The sequence below is a fragment of the Ascaphus truei genome, unplaced genomic scaffold (assembly GCF_040206685.1).
Source record: "Ascaphus truei isolate aAscTru1 unplaced genomic scaffold, aAscTru1.hap1 HAP1_SCAFFOLD_295, whole genome shotgun sequence".
Classification (NCBI taxonomy): Eukaryota; Metazoa; Chordata; class Amphibia; order Anura; family Ascaphidae; genus Ascaphus; species Ascaphus truei.
Window position 1 is genome coordinate 297,243 of NW_027455912.1, and position 17,435 is coordinate 314,677.

Below are 17,435 nucleotides of genomic sequence, written 5' to 3' on the forward strand. Positions count from 1 at the left end.
TACACGCTCCCGTTTACCCGGAACCTCGAGCTGGAACGTACACGCGCCCGTTTACCCCGAACCTCGAGCTGGAACGTACACGCGCCCGTTTACCCGGAACCTCGAGCTTGGAACGTACACGCTCCCGTTTACCCGGAACCTCAAGCTGGAACGTACACGCGCCCGTTTACCCCGAACCTCGAGCTGGAACGTACACGCTCCCGTTTACCCCGAACCTCGAGCTGGAACGTACACGCTCCCGTTTACCCCGAACCTCGAGCTTGGAACGTACACGCTCCCGTTTACCCCGAACCTCGAGCTTAGAACGTACACGCTCCCGTTTACCCGAACCTCGAGCTTGGAACGTACACGCTCCCGTTTACCCCGAACCTCGAGCTGGGAACGTACACGCTCCCGTTTACCCGGAACCTCGAGCTGGGAACGTACACGCTCCCGTTTACCCGGAACCTCGAGCTTGGAACGTACACGCTCCCGTTTACCCGGAACCTCGAGCTGGAACGTACACGCTCCCGTTTACCCGGAACCTCGAGCTTGGAACGTACACGCTCCCGTTTACCCCGAACCTCGAGCTTGGAACGTACAAGCTCCCGTTTACCCCGAACCTCGAGCTGGGAACGTACACGCTCCCGTTTACCCCGAACCTCGAGCTTGGAACGTACACGCTCCCGTTTACCCCGAACCTCGAGCTGGGAACGTACACGCTCCCGTTTACCCCGAACCTCGAGCTTAGAACGTACACGCTCCCGTTTACCCCGAACCTCGAGCTTGGAACGTACAAGCTCCCGTTTACCCCGAACCTCGAGCTTGGAACGTACACGCTCCCGTTTACCCCGAACCTCGAGCTTGGAACGTACAAGCTCCCGTTTACCCCGAACCTCGAGCTGGGAACGTACACGCTCCCGTTTACCCGGAACCTCGAGCTGGAACGTACACGTGCCTGTTTACCCGGAACCTCGAGCTGGAACGTACACTCGCCCGTTTACCCGGAACCTCGAGCTTGGAACGTACACGCTCCCGTTTACCCCGAACCTCGAGCTTGGAACGTACACGCTCCCGTTTACCCGGAACCTCGAGCTTGGAACGTACACGCTCCCGTTTACCCGGAACCTCGAGCTTGGAACGTACACGATCCCGTTTACCCCGAACCTCGAGCTGGAACGTACACACTCCCGTTTACCCCGAACCTCGAGCTTGGAACGTACACGCGCCCGTTTACCCCGAACCTCGAGCTTGGAACGTACACGCTCCCGTTTACCCCGAACCTCGAGCTTGGAACGTACACGCTCCTGTTTACCCCGAACCTCGAGCTGGAACGTACACGCTCCTGTTTACCCGGAACTTCGAGCTGGAACGTACACGCTCCCGTTTACCCCGAACCTCGAGCTGGAACGTACACGCTCCCGTTTACCCCGAACCTCGAGCTTGGAACGTACACACTCCCGTTTACCTGGAACCTCGAGCTGGAACGTAAATGCTCCCGTTTACCCCGAACCTCGAGCTGGAACGTACACGCTCCCGTTTACCCCGAACCTTGGGCTTGGAACGTACACGCTCGCGTTTACCCGTAACCTCGAGCTGGGAACGTACACGCGCCCGTTTACCCGGAACCTCGAGCTTGGAACGTACACGCTCCCGTTTACCCGGAACCTCGAGCTTGGAACGTACACGCTCCCGTTTACCCCGAACCTCGAGCTGGAACGTACACGCTCCCGTTTACCCGGAACCTCGAGCTGGAACGTACACGCGCCCGTTTACCCGGAACCTCGAGCTTGGAACGTACACGCGCCCGTTTACCTCGAACCTCGAGCTGGAACGTACACGCTCCCGTTTACCCGGAACCTCGAGCTGGAACGTACACGCTCCCGTTTACCCGGAACCTCGAGCTGGGAACGTACACGCTCCCGTTTACCCGGAACCTCGAGCTTGGAACGTACACGCGCCCGTTTACCCCGAACCTCGAGCTTGGAACGTACACGCTCCCGTTTACCCCGAACCTCGAGCTTGGAATGTACACGCGCCCGTTTACCCGGAACCTCGAGCTGGAACGTACACGCGCCCGTTTACCCAGAACCTCGAGTTGGAACGTACACGCGCCCGTTTACCCGGAACCTCGAGCTGGAACGTACACGCGCCCGTTTACCCGGAACCTCGAGTTGGAACGTACACGCGCCCGTTTACCCGGAACCTCGAGCTGGAACGTACACGCTCCCGTTTACCCCGAACCTCGAGCTTGGAACGTACACGCTCCTGTTTACCCGGAACCTCGAGCTGGAACGTACACGCTCTTGTTTACCCCGAACCTTGAGCTGGAACGTACACGCTCCCGTTTACCCGGAACCTCGAGCTGGAACGTACACGCTCCCGTTTACCCGGAACCTCGAGCTGGAACGTACACGCTCCCGTTTACCCGGAACCTCGAGCTGGAACGTACACGCTCCCGTTTACCCGGAACCTCGAGCTGGAACGTACACGCTCTTGTTTACCCCGAACCTCGAGCTGGGAACGTACACGCTCCCGTTTACCCGGAACCTCGAGCTTGGAACGTACATGCTCCCGTTTACCCCGAACCTCGAGCTGGAACGTACACGCTCCCGTTTACCCGGAACCTCGAGCTTGGAACGTACACGCTCCCGTTTACCCCGAACCTCGAGCTGGAACGTACACGATCCCGTTTACCCGGAACCTCGAGCTTGGAACGTACACGCTCCCATTTACCCGGAACCTCGAGCTTGGAACGTACACGCGCCCGTTTACCCCGAACCTCGAGCTGGAATGTACACGCTCCCGTTTACCCGGAACCTCGAGCTGGAACGTACACGCGCCCGTTTACCCCGAACCTCGAGCTGGAACGTACACGCTCCCGTTTACCCGGAACCTCGAGCTGGAACGTACACGCTCCCGTTTACCCGGAACCTCGAGCTGGAACGTACACGCTCCCGTTTACCCGGAACCTCGAGCTGGAACGTACACGCTCCCGTTTACCCGGAACCTCGAGCTGGAACGTACACGATCCCGTTTACCCCGAACCTCGAGCTGGAACGTACACGCTCCCGTTTACCCCGAACCTCGAGCTGGAACGTACACGCTCCCGTTTACCCCGAACCTCGAGCTGGAACGTACACGCGCCCGTTTACCCGGAACCTCGAGCTGGTACGTACACGCTCCCGTTTACCCGGAACCTCGAGCTGGAACGTACACGCTCCCGTTTACCCGGAACCTCGAGCTGGAACGTACACGCTCCCGTTTACCCGGAACCTCGAGCTGGAACGTACACGCGCCCGTTTACCCGGAACCTCGAGCTTGGAACGTACACGCTCCCGTTTACCCCGAACCTCGAGCTGGAACGTACACGCTCCCGTTTACCCGGAACCTCGAGCTGGAACGTACACACTCCCGTTTACCCGGAACCTCGAGCTGGAACGTACACGCTCCCGTTTACCCGGAACCTCGAGCTGGAACGTACACGCGCCCCTTTACCCGGAACCTCGAGCTTGGAACGTACACGCTCCCGTTTACCCCGAACCTCGAGCTGGAACGTACACGCTCCCGTTTACCCGGAACCTCGAGCTGGAACGTACACGCGACCGTTTACCCCGAACCTCGAGCTGGAACGTACACGCGCCCGTTTACCCGGAACCTCGAGCTTGGAACGTACACGCTCCCGTTTACCCCGAACCTCGAGCTGGAACGTACACGCTCCCGTTTACCCAGAACCTCGAGCTGGAACGTACACGCTCCCGTTTACCCCGAACCTCGAGCTGGGAACGTACACGCGCCCGTTTACCCGGAACCTCGAGCTGGAACGTACACGCTCCCGTTTACCCCGAACCTCGAGCTGGAACGTAAACGCTCCCGTTTACCCCGAACCTCGAGCTGGAACGTACACGCTCCCGTTTACCCCGAACCTCGAGCTGGAACGTACACGCTCCCGTTTACCCGGAACCTCGAGCTTGGAACGTACACGCGCCCGTTTACCCGGAACCTCGAGCTTGGAACGTACACGCTCCCGTTTACCCCGAACCTCGAGCTGGAACGTACACGCTCCCGTTTACCCGGAACCTCGAGCTTGGAACGTACACGCGCCCGTTTACCCCGAACCTCGAGCTGGGACGTACATGCTCCCGTTTACCCCGAACCTCGAGCTGGGACATTAAGGGGGTCTCACTATCCTGGGTTTCTATTTACGATGAGGCGCAAACAGGTGGAAACCGCGGCCTGTGAGCAGGAGAATTAGGTGTTTAAATAATGAGGTAGATCTTCAGGGGCGCGTTTGGGAGGCCCCACCCTATCTACAGATCAGAAACGTAGTGAGCGTGGTCTTCAACATAAGTATCTGAGGACCCCACAAAAGCAGTTATTGCTGCTCATCAGTCTAGAAAGGGTTACACACCCACAGGGCCGCAGACTGGTTTCCCGGGCCCAGGACTAGCGTTACGACCACTCACCCTCCCCCCACGCGGTGGCAAGTGGTCTTGCGAAGCCCCCCCCCCATCAATTACCCCACTCCTCACACTCATTTCCTCCCCACAAAATACCCCACCCCTCTACATACATACAAAAAAATCCTCACACCGCATATATATATATATATATATACACACAACCCCCCCAATACAAAAAAAACAATACATAGAAATAAAAACCCACTACATATAAACCCCCCAATACATATAACCCCCCCCAATACATATAAACCCCCCAATACATATATAAAAAAAACAATACATAGAAATAAAAACCCACTACATATAAACCCTTACCTTGCTGCTGGTCACAGCTGTCAGGCCTCCGGCCGGACCCGCTGGCTGCGAGGAGCCGGCGGCCGGACAAAGCAGTTGGGCCGCACCTCTCGTGGCCGCCATCCCTGGCTCTCCCCAAGCTGCAGGCCTTTCCCTCACTCTGTCCCACGCCGAGGGTCTCACGTCAGTGCGCCGGGCCTCCCTCATGCCGGAAGAGTAGCCCAGCTCACTTCCGGAGCGCACCGACATCACAAGGCCCGGCGTGGGACAGTTAGTGAGTAGGCAGGCCACAGCCCCGGCGGTCACAAGAGGTCGGGCCCACCTGCTTTGTCCGGCCACGGGGCCCCCCACAGCCAGAAGCCCTGGACACTTGTCCCGGCTGTTCCCCCCCCTGCAAAATTATTTCTAAGGATTTGGGGCTCACCAATCCACTGTCAGACAGATCGTCTCTTTGGAGAAAGTTCAAGACCACAGTCACTCTACCTGGGAGTGGTCGTCCTACCAAAATCTCTCCAAGAACAAACCAGCAAATAATCCAGGAAGTCACCCACAACCCCAGAGTAACATCCAAGGGTCTGCCGGCCACTCTCTCCTCGGCTAATGTGAGTGTTAATGACTCAACTATCAGAAAAAGACTCAACAAGAATGGTGTTCATGGAAGGACAGCCAGGAGGGTACCACTGCTCTCTAAAAAGAACATTGCTGCCTGTCTGAAGTTCACCAAAGAACACATAGATAATCCCCAAGACTTCTGGAACAATGTTCTCTGGACAGATGAGTTACAGATAGAACTTTTTGGCCTCAATGAGAAACATTATGTTTGGCGAAAACCAGAACAGAAGAACCTCATCCCAACCGTCATGCATGGCGGTGGGAGGGTGATGGTTTGGGCTGCTTTGCTGCCTCAGGACCTGGACGGCGCGCCATCACTGACACCACCAGGAATTCGGCATTGTATCAGAAGACTCTAGAGGAGAATGTCAGGCTACCCGTCCGTGAGCTGAAGTGAAAGTGGGTCACACAGCAAGACAATGCTCCTAAACGTACAAGCAGATCTACAAGAGACCGGCTGCAGAGGAAGAAATTCTGTGTGTTAGAAGGGCCGTCACAGTCCGAGCTGTCCATGCAAGGAAGCCCTCAAAGGTCACTGAGCTGAAGCAGTTCTGTAAGGACCCGATGTGAGACTGAGCCGCAGTTACAGGACACGCGCAGTTTGTCATCGCTGCTCAAGGGGGCGCCACCAGGTACTGAAACCAAGGCTGCGGCCACACTGCTGCGACGCTCGTGCGCGAGAGCCGTGACGTCACCTACTCTCTGAGCATAAGCGCTAGCCTGTCCTGCAGCAATTTGCGAGCAGAAGCAGGGGGGTGAGAGGGGGCGTTGGACATAAGAGAGGGGGCGTGTCAGTGCCGGGATCGGGGCGTGTCAGTGCCGGGGCATGTCAATGCCAGGATCGGGGCGTGTCAATGACGGGGCGTGTCAATGCCGGGATCGGGGCGTGTCAATGCCGGGATCGGGGCGTGTCAGTGCTGGGGCGTGTCAATGCCGGGATCGGGGCGTGTCAGTGCCGGGGTGTGTCAATGCCGGGATCGGGGCGTGTCAGTGCCGGGGCGTGTCAATGCCGGGATCGGGGCGTGTCAGTGCCGGGGCGTGTCAATGCCAGGATCGAGGCGTGTCAATGCCGGGATCGGGGCGTGTCAGTGCCGGGGCGTGTCAATGCCGGGATCGGGGCGTGTCAATGCCGGGATCGGGGCGTGTCAGTGCTGGGGCGTGTCAATGCCGGGATCGGGGCGTGTCAGTGCCGGGGCGTGTCAATGCCGGGATCGGGGCGTGTCAATGCCGGGATCGGGGCGTATCAGTGCCGGGGCGTGTCAATGCCAGGATCGAGGCGTGTCAATGCCGGGATCGGGGCGTGTCAGTGCCAGGGCGTGTCAATGCCGGGATCGGGGCGTGTCAATGCCGGGGCATGTCAGTGCCGGGATCGGGGCTCGTCAGTGCCGGGATCGGGGCGCGTCAATGCCGGGATCGGGGCGCGTCAATGCCGGGATCGGGGCGCGTCAGTGCCGGGATCGGGGCGTGTCAGTGCCGGGGCGTGTCAGTGCCGGGATCGGGGCGCGTCAGTGCCGGGATCGGGGCGCGTCAGTGCCGGGATCGGGGCGCGTCAGTGCCGGGATCGGGGCGCGTCAGTGCCGGGATCGGGGCGCGTCAGTGCCGGGATCGGGGCGCGTCAGTGCCGGGATCGGGGCGCGTCAGTGCCGGGATCGGGGCGCGTCAGTGCCGGGATCGGGGCGCGTCAGTGCCGGGATCGGGGCGCGTCAGTGCCGGGATCGGGGCGCGTCAGTGCCGGGATCGGGGCGCGTCAGTGCCGGGATCGGGGCGCGTCAATGCCGGGATCGGGGCGCGTCAGTGCCGGGATCGGGGCGTGTCAGTGTTGGGGCGTGTCAGTGCCGGGATCGGGGCGTGTCAGTGTTGGGGCGTGTCAGTGCCGGGATCGGGGCGTGTCAGTGCCGGGATCGGGGCGTGTCAGTGCCGGGATCGGGGCGTGTCAGTGCCGGGATCGGGGCGTGTCAGTGCCGGGATCGGGGCGTGTCAATGCCGGGATCGGGGCGTGTCAGTGCCGGGATCGGGGCGCGTCAGTGCCGGGATCGGGGCGCGTCAGTGCCGGGATCGGGGCGCGTCAGTGCCGGGATCGGGGCGCGTCAGTGCCGGGATCGGGGCGCGTCAGTGCCGGGATCGGGGCGCGTCAGTGCCGGGATCGGGGCGCGTCAGTGCCGGGATCGGGGCGCGTCAGTGCCGGGATCGGGGCGCGTCAGTGCCGGGATCGGGGCGCATCAGTGCCGGGATCGGGGCGCGTCAGTGCCGGGATCGGGGCGCGTCAGTGCCGGGATCGGGGCGCGTCAGTGCCGGGATCGGGGCGCGTCAGTGCCGGGATCGGGGCGCGTCAGTGCCGGGATCGGGGCGCGTCAGTGCCGGGATCGGGGCGCGTCAGTGCCGGGATCGGGGCGCGTCAGTGCCGGGATCGGGGCGCGTCAGTGCCGGGATCGGGGCGCGTCAGTGCCGGGATCGGGGCGCGTCAGTGCCGGGATCGGGGCGCGTCAGTGCCGGGATCGGGGCGCGTCAGTGCCGGGATCGGGGCGTGTCAGTGCCGGGATCGGGGCGTGTCAGTGTTGGGGCGTGTCAGTGCCGGGATCGGGGCGTGTCAGTGCCGGGATCGGGGCGTATCAGTGCCAGGATCGGGGCGCGTCAGTGCCGGGATCGGGGCGTGTCAGTGTTGGGGCGTGTCAGTGCCGGGATCGGGGCGTGTCAGTGCCGGGATCGGGGCGTATCAGTGCCAGGATCGGGGCGTGTCCGTTCCGGCGCCGGGAGAGGTCTATTTATAATAGTAGCAATCACTTTGTCCCCATAAATGTTTTTCCCCCTTATATCTCACATGACATGGTGCCTATGTTTGCCCTATAGTCTGAGTGTGTCTGACTGAGTCTGAGTGTGTCTGACTGAGTGTGTCTGTGCCTGACTGAGTGTGCGTGTGCCTGACTGAGTGTGCGTGTGCCTGACTGAGTGTGCGTGTGTCTGACTGAGTGTGCGTGTGTCTGACTGAGTGTGCGTGTGCCTGACTGAGTGTGCGTGTGCCTGACTGAGTGTGCGTGTGCCTGACTGAGTGTGCGTGTGTCTGACTGAGTGTGCGTGTGTCTGACTGAGTGTGCGTGTGCCTGACTGAGTGTGCGTGTGCCTGACTGAGTGTGCGTGTGCCTGACTGAGTGTGCGTGTGTCTGACTGAGTGTGCGTGTGTGTGACTGAGTGTGCGTGTGCCTGACTGAGTGTGCGTGTGTCTGACTGAGTGTGCGTGTGTCTGACTGAGTGTGCGTGTGCCTGACTGAGTGTGCGTGTGCCTGACTGAGTGTGCGTGTGCCTGACTGAGTGTGCATGTGTCTGACTGAGTGTGCGTGTGTCTGACTGAGTGTGCGTGTGTCTGACTGACTGTGTGTGCCTGGTGACTGGTGCCGTTTGATTCGTTGTTGAAGGGTCATGTGACCCTTCACCGAGCTCACAAATCAATTTTCCCGGTCCCCCTAAGCGCAGAGCTTTGGACACGGCGTACTTGCGCACGCGGTGTGGACATGTGCGCCGATTAACATCTATTCAATCGCGCCAAGCGATAAAGGTTTCCATACTTTGTCACACAGGGACAGTGAATGTTTAATCTTTGTGTATAAATAAATGTTCATAAAGTCTCATGGTTTTGTGTCATGTGTTTGATCAGGTTATCTTTATCTATTATTAGGACTTAGATTAAGAGCCAATAACAGTTTAAGGTTTGCGATATGTGAAAATCCGAAGGGTGTGTACCCCTGCCTGTTATTTACACACCCACAGTACCGCTGCTTTTTACTTGCACACTCCCTGTTCTATTTCCTTTTAACCCATTCATGGATTCCCGTTGCCACGAGCCAGGATTTGGATTTCTTTAGATCAGACACAGTACCGCTGCTTTTTACTTGCACACTCCCTGTCCTATTTCCTTTTAACCCATTCATGGATTCCCGTTGCCACGAGCCAGGATTTGGATTTCTTTAGATCAGACACAGTACCGCTGCTTTTTACTTGCACACTCCCTGTCCTATTTCCTTTTAACCCATTCATGGATTCCCGTTGCCACGAGCCAGGATTTGGATTTCTTTAGATCAGACACAGTACTGCTGCTTTTTCTTTCTCCGCCCTTTGCCAGCGAGTGTACTCGAGCGCAGACATGGACGCCCCTCCCTCCCACTCCCTACGTCAGCCACAGCTGGCTGACAGGGGCATTTAATCTCTGGGCGTTGTGAGCATCTTATCTCACAGCTGTGTGTGTGACTCATTGTGTATCTGTGTGTGTGACTCATTGTGTATCTGTGTGTATCTCTGTGTGTGTGACTCATTGTGTATCTGTGTGTATCTCTGTGTGTGTGACTCATTGTGTATCTGTGTGTATCTCTGTGTGTGTCTCACTTTGAATCTGTGTGTATCTCTGTGTGTGTGACTCATTGTGTATCTGTGTGTATCTGTGTGTGTGTGTCTCACTGTGAATCTGTGTGTGTTTCTATCTATATTTGATTGTATTAGTGTATATTTGTGTGAGTGTGTATGTACACATTTGTGTGTACCTGTGTCTGTGTGTCTCTGTGTATCATATACCCAGGTCATATATGCGTGTCTGTGTACATCTGTATGTATATATTTTTACGTGTCTGTGTGTATATATTTGCATATATTTCTGTGTATATCTTTCTGTGTTTTTGTATACCATGCCTGTTTTGACCTGTTACATCATACACTCCACCCCTTAATAATCCCCAACCCTAATTACCCCAATAAACTAGGGAACACCCGTATAAAATAACCAGGGCGTATGCTATGGTGGAAAAGCCTTAGAATGTTATTAAACATGTAAACACATCAATAATTACCCCCCACATCATGTTTCATGAAACCCCAAAAGGTCTTCCCAGCTATAGACCATATGCCCTCCCGCCAGGAAGAAATCTATACTCCCCAAATAACTGTACCATAGGCAGGCAGCATAGACACCAACATCCAGCACAGTGACCAATACCCCAAACGTGGGGCAACAATACATACTGGCCAATCTAATGCCCCTGTGGCATGGCCCCTCGCCACTGTCAAAGTCAGTGGCTATAAATGGACAACCACGTCACATTGGTGTATAGGAGGCCAGGTTTTTTTACGTATGCGCAGACCTGTGCGCACATGCGTTTCCCAGTATCTGAAGAGGAGATTACACAAGCGCTCCTCAAACTAAAACTAAGCAGCCAATGTGGACCCGACTTACTACAATCTAGGTTCCTACGACTTGGTGCCCCAGCCATTGCCAAACCAATTGCGTCCATAGTCAACTCTATCCTGTCTGCAGGCCATATCCCTAAGACCTGGAAAACTGCCAGAGTTGTCCCAATCTTCAAAAGTGGGGACAAAAACACTGTCTCAAACTACAGGCCAATCTCACTTCTCCCAATTCTATCCAAAGTTATGGAAAAATGTGTCCACTCCCAATTAAGCGATTTCTACACCAAGACAAATTTCCCTAGCCAATTCCAGTCTGGGTTTCGTCCCAAACACTCCACCGTAACTACCCTGCTAAAAGTTTGCAATGAAATCCAGTGTGGAATGGAACGGGGACAACTCACTGGTGCAGTATTCCTAGATTTTGCAAAGGCTTTTGACACAGTTGATCATGCTATCCTGCTTAACAAACTCCAGAGCTCTGGAATAGGGAAACATGCTTTAAACTGGTTTCAGTCCTACCTATCAGGAAGATCCCAACATGTGTCCATCTCAGGCTCCAACTCCAACCCCCTGGATATCACTTGTGGTGTCCCGCAAGGCTCTGTTCTGGGGCCCCTACTCTTCTCAGTGTTCATTAATGATCTTCCCACAGCTTGTAAGGAAGCCTCAATACACATGTATGCAGATGACACAATCCTATATGCACACAGCCATAGCCTCTCTGACCTTCAACACATACTTCAGTCTGACTTTTTGAGACTCGAAAACTGGATTTCCCAAAACAAACTGTTTTTAAACACTGACAAGACTGTAACAATGGTATTTGGGACCAAGACTAAATTTGTAAAGCTTCCAGTGACTGAGCTCCTGATTAGAACCAACGCTAACACCACCCTAACCCGTCACTAGTTTTAAATACCTGGGCTTATGGTTTGACTCCCACTTAACATTCGGGATGCACATTGATACCCTGACAACCAAGACCTATGCCAAACTAGGGGTACTTTACAGGAACAAATCCTCCCTAAGTCTCCTGGTCAGAAAGCGTATTGCACAGCAGATGCTAATGCCAATTATTGACTATGGAGACATAGTATATGGCTCGGCTCCTCAAACCCACCTTAGCAAACTTGACACCCTCTACAATTCAATTTGTCGTTTTGTTCTCCAATGCAACTACAACACACATCACTGCGAAATGCTCAAAGAACTAGATTGGTCATCACTAGAGTCTAGGCGCAAAGTTCACCTTTCCTGTCTCACCCTCAAATACTTTCTGGGCAAGCTACCCAGCTACCTGAACAAGCTCCTCACCCCTACCACATGCAGTACCTATCACCTGAGATCAGACTCCAAAAGACTATTCATGGTCCCAAGACTCAACAAAGTATCCGGACGTTCCTCCTTCTCCTTCCGTGCACCCCAAAACTGGAACAACCTACCAGAGACTCTCATATCCACCACCAGCTTAAGTTCTTTCAAATCTAAGGCTGTCTCACACTTTAATCTGGTCTGTAACTCTTTCATACGCTCATAATATATATTTTCTTTAACTGTGCATGCAATGTCTTGTATATAAATGTATACCTTGTTCATTTATGTAACTGTATTTGTAACCATGTATTATTTGTTTTACTCTGTGCCCAGGACATACTTGAAAACGAGAGGTAACTCTCAATGTATTACTTCCTGGTAAAATATTTTATAAATAAATAAATAAATAAATAAATAATTCCTCCTATAAAGACCTTTCCCATCATCCTCCAGATCAAAATCTCCATTAGCCTACCCCCCATCAGGGCCACCGCCAGGTAGGCAGAGATGGGGTCCCGGGACTGGGCTCCAGACGGGCGATGTCGGAACTTCGGTCCAACTTCTGTGTTCGGTCGGGACCTCAAGTGCACTCCGGGGCTTGGGTTCCCCCTCCGCTGTGGGGTCTCCTTAACCGCTGCCCAATGCTGCTAATGCAGGGGTGGGCAACTCCTGTCCTCAAGGACCACCAACAAGCCAGGTGTTAGGATTGAGCCACCTGTGCTGAAGCAGGGATATCTTGAATACCTGACATGTTGTATTGTATTGTATTGTATGTCTTTATTTATATAGCGCCATTAATGTACATAGCGCTTCACAGCAGTAATACATGTGGTAATCAAATAAATAACAGGTAATATAAATAACAGATCATGGGAATAAGTGCTTTAGACATAAAACTAACATTTCGGAAGAGGAGTCCCTGCCCCGAGGAGCTTACAATCTAATTGGTAGGTAGGGAGAACGTACAGAGACAGTAGGAGGGAGTTCTGGTAAGTGCGTCTGCAGGGGGCCAAGCTTTATGTATCATGTGTTCAGAATATCCACAGTGCTATTCATATGCTTCTTTAAGCAAGTGTGCCTTAAGGTGGGTCTTAAAGGTGGATAGAGAGGGTGCTAGTCGGATATTGAGGGGAAGGGCATTCCAGAGGTGTGGGGCAGTCAGTGAAAAAGGTTTAAGGCGGGAGAGGGCTTTAGATACAAAGGGGGTAGACCTTGAGAACTGGAGTTGCCCACCCCTGTGCTAAGGTAACACCCCCCCCCACCAATCATCCACAGGCTTCCAAAACCAGCCACCAGCTTGGCATCAACCTCCGACCCCCCCATCAACACCACCCTCCGACCCCCCCCATCAACACCAACCTCCGACTCCCCCATCAACACCAACCTCCGACCCCACCCATCAACACCAACCTCCGACCCCCCCATCAACACCAACCTCCCACCCCACCCATCAACACCAACCTCCGACCCCACCTATCAACACCAACCTCCGACCCCCCCCATCAACACCAACCTCCGACCCCCCCCATCAACACCAACCTCCGACCCCATCATCAACACCACCCTCCGACCCCCCCCATCAACACCAACCGCCGACCCCCCCATCAACACCAACCGCCGACCCCCCCCATCAACACCAACCTCCGACCCCCCCATCAACACCAACCTCCGACCCCCCCCATCAACACCAACCTCCGACCCCCCATCAACACCAACCTCTGACCCCCCCTATCAACACCAACCTCCGAGCCCCCCTATCGACATCAACCTCCGACCCCCCATCGACACCAACCTCCGACCTCCCATCGACACCAACCTCCAACCCCCCCAGACACCAACCTCCAACCCCCCCATCGACACCAACCTCCAACCCCCCCATCGACACCAACCTCCAACCCCCCCATCGACACCAACCACCGACCCCCCCATCGACACCAACCTCCGACCCCCCCATCGACACCAACCTCCGACCCCCCATCAACACCAACCTCCGACCCCCCCATCAACACCAACCTCCGACCCCCCATCAACACCAACCTCCGACCCCCCCATCAACACCAACCTCTGACCCTCCATCAACACCAACCTCTGACCCCCCATCAACACCAACCTCTGACCCTCCATCAACACCAACCTCTGACCCTCCATCAACACCAACCTCCGACCCCCCCATCAACACCAACCTCTGACCCTCCATCAACACCAACCTCTGACCCCCCCATCAACACCAACCTCTGACCCCCCATCAACACCAGTGACAGCTGATCATGATCCCACTTCATATACTGTATCAACTGACTTGTCCTATCCCACCCCGGTGATTACCTGCCGCAGAACGCCCGTCCTTGGCTCGCCCCATCCGTAGATCTGATATGGCGTCCTACGTACGGAGGGCTGCAAGCGGCTTCTTGGTTGCAAAACTGGCGTAGGGTAATGTCACTCTACATTGCGTCTGCGTATTCGCCCGACAGCTCTCCACCCGCGCCGACAGCGTCAACCGTGAGTTTTTTCCCCTTTGTTTCGACATGGCGGCACTGGGCGTACGGATGTACACGGGGTACACTACAGAAAGATCGTTTCTGGGCGCTAAAAGGAGAAAAGGCTTCGGCAGTCAGTTACCGTACTATCTTCCCTGGATATAATGACTCTGCGTTCGGTTCAGCACACAAAGTACTTGTATTGTACAAAGTGATTACTTACATATAGCACATATAGCACATATAGCACATATACGGTCAGCGGCCGATTCCGAAGTTCGCCGCACCTAGGCGCTCACATATGCCGGTCGCCACCTTTTTGCCGCACCCTCCTACTCCTTCCGATTTGCGGCGTCATTTGACACCGCGGACGTCACCAAAGTGACGGCGCACGGCGTCTCGTTGCCATGGCGTCATTTGGCGCCGTCATGTTGCCATGGTAACAAGACACCACGTGACACCACATTGGTGACGTCCACAGCGTCATTTGACGCCGCGAATCGGGAGGAGGAGGGGGCGGCAGGAAGGAGACAGCAAGGAGGCCCGCGGCCCATGTAAGTGACTTCCTGTCAGGCCGCGAGCGTGGAAAATGTATATAGGGGCGGACATTTTTGCCGCCCCGGGCCTAACGCCACTGTATATGGTAGTTCACAGAAATATGTCACATGCTTTTCACAGACAGTGTAAGTTACCTGCTGCCCCTTTCTCCCTGGATTCCTTCCTTATGAGGTGATCCTATTTCTTCCTTGGTGTGATCCTTCCGTCTCGTAGCTAGGTAATGTACGTCTTCTTCTGCATCGAAAATTCCCCACGTCGGCGATTCCACCGTAATATAACCTCTGAACCTGGGCTTTCCACGGGCGCGCTCCCCGGTGCATTAACGGAAACCTCTTTATCTGTCATATAAGGCGCTCAGCCTTTGTCCAACAGCGACATCTAATGGAGTCATAGACCGCCCACGCCAGCGCTCTGCAATACATCCAGGCGCACACCCGACCAGGGAGTTCCCCCAGAGATGGGGGGCTGGGTAGGGAGACCCCTTAATAATGTGCGCTCAGCTGCCCTAAGGAACACCACCAGTGTCTTGTATAGTAACGTAGAATGGAGCGCTAAATAACCCGGTGGCCACCGGTACCGTGGGAGATACCAGGGTAACATGAATACATCATGGGAAAAGTCCCCGACGTGTGGCCAGCAAGCAATGAATTGAGGCGACAGACCTCACGGTTGAAGATGTTCTAAGCTACATCATAAACTGTTCCCAGCATGGAGTCTGATCCAGTGACTGGTGCATTGGTAGCGTTTAGTTCTGCGCCTTCAGGTATTGCAGGGAGCCCGGTGCTGAGGCTGCGCTGATACCATGCAAACCCCCCCCCCCCAGCTCTGCATACTGTACAATGTGACACGAGGGGGCAGACAGAAGCACATTGTTTCTATTTGGGAATGTACTTATACAGATTACTTCAGATACAGTCTGTTAAATCATTTATTAGTGTTCCCTGCAGTATTTTATTTACTGATACTATTAAAGATCATTTTAAATCAAATTGCTTACTAAATACATACATATATACACACACACACACACACACACACACACACACACACACACATACCCACACACATACCCAGCATCTCACACACACACATAATCTCACACACACACATAATCTCACACACACACATAATCTCACACACACACATAATCTCACACACATAATCTCACACACACACATAATCTCACACACACACAATCTCACACACATATAATCTCACACACACACATAATCTCACACACACAATCTCACACACACAATCTCACACACACAATCTCACACACATAATATCACACACATAATATCACACACATAATATCACACACACACACACACACACACACACACACACACACACACACACACACACACACACACACACACACACACACACTTCCTTGACTCTTTTTCTGCTGTCACAGAGGAGGATGTGTCGCTGTAGATCTCCTATTCTTCCTCTACCACTTGCCCTCTTGACCCCATTCCCTCCCATCTCCTAAAACCTCTTGCTCCTACTATAATCCCTACCCTCACACACATTTTGAACTCCCCCTACTCTGGAACCTTTCCCTCCTCCTTCAAACACGCAACAGTCATACCATTAGTCAAACACAGCAAGCTTGACCCTACCTGTCCTTCTAACTATCGACCTGTCTCCCTCCTGCCTTTTGCCTCTAAACTCCTTGTATTCTCTTGCTTGCTCCACTTTCTCAGCACCAATTCTCTCCTAGACCCTCTACAATCTGGCTTCTGCACTGCTCACTCCACTGAAACAGCCCTCACTAAAATAACTGATAACCTCCATGCTGCCAAAGGCAGAGGTCATTACACTCTGCTCATATTACTCTACCTCTCTGCAGCATTTGACACCGTGGACCACCCTCTTCTCCATCACATTCTCCATACTATTGGTATTCGAACAAAGCTCTATCCTGGATCTCCTCTTACCTCTTCCATCGTACTTTCAGTGTCTCTTCTGCAAACACCTCCTCCTCTATCGAACTCTCTGTGGGGTACCCCAGGGCTCTGTCCTGGGACCCCTTTTCTTTACACACTCTCTCTAGGTGACCTAATCACATCTCTTGGGTTTAAATATCACCTCTATGCTGACGACACACAGATGTACTTTTCAACCCCTGACCTTACACCTGCTGTACAAACCAAAGTTTCTGAATGTTTCTCTGCGATATCATCCTGGATGACCCTCCGCCGCCTTAAACTCAACATGGCTAAAACAGAGCTCCTTATACTTCCTTCCAAACCTGGCCCTACTACCTCCTTCCACATTACTTACCTAGGGGTCACACTTGACTCCTTTCTCACATTCAAAACGTATCTAACACCTGTTGCTTTTTCCTCCGCAATATAACAAAGATACGCCCTTTCCTCTGTTGCTCGACTGCTAAAACTCTGACTCAGGCCCTCATTCTCTCCCGTCTTGATTACTGTAACCTCCTGCTGTCCGGCCTTCCCGCCTCTCACCTGTCACCTGTCTCCCCTACAATCTATCCTAAATGCTGCTGCCAGAATCACTCTACTCTTTCCTAGATCTGTCTCAGCATCTCCCC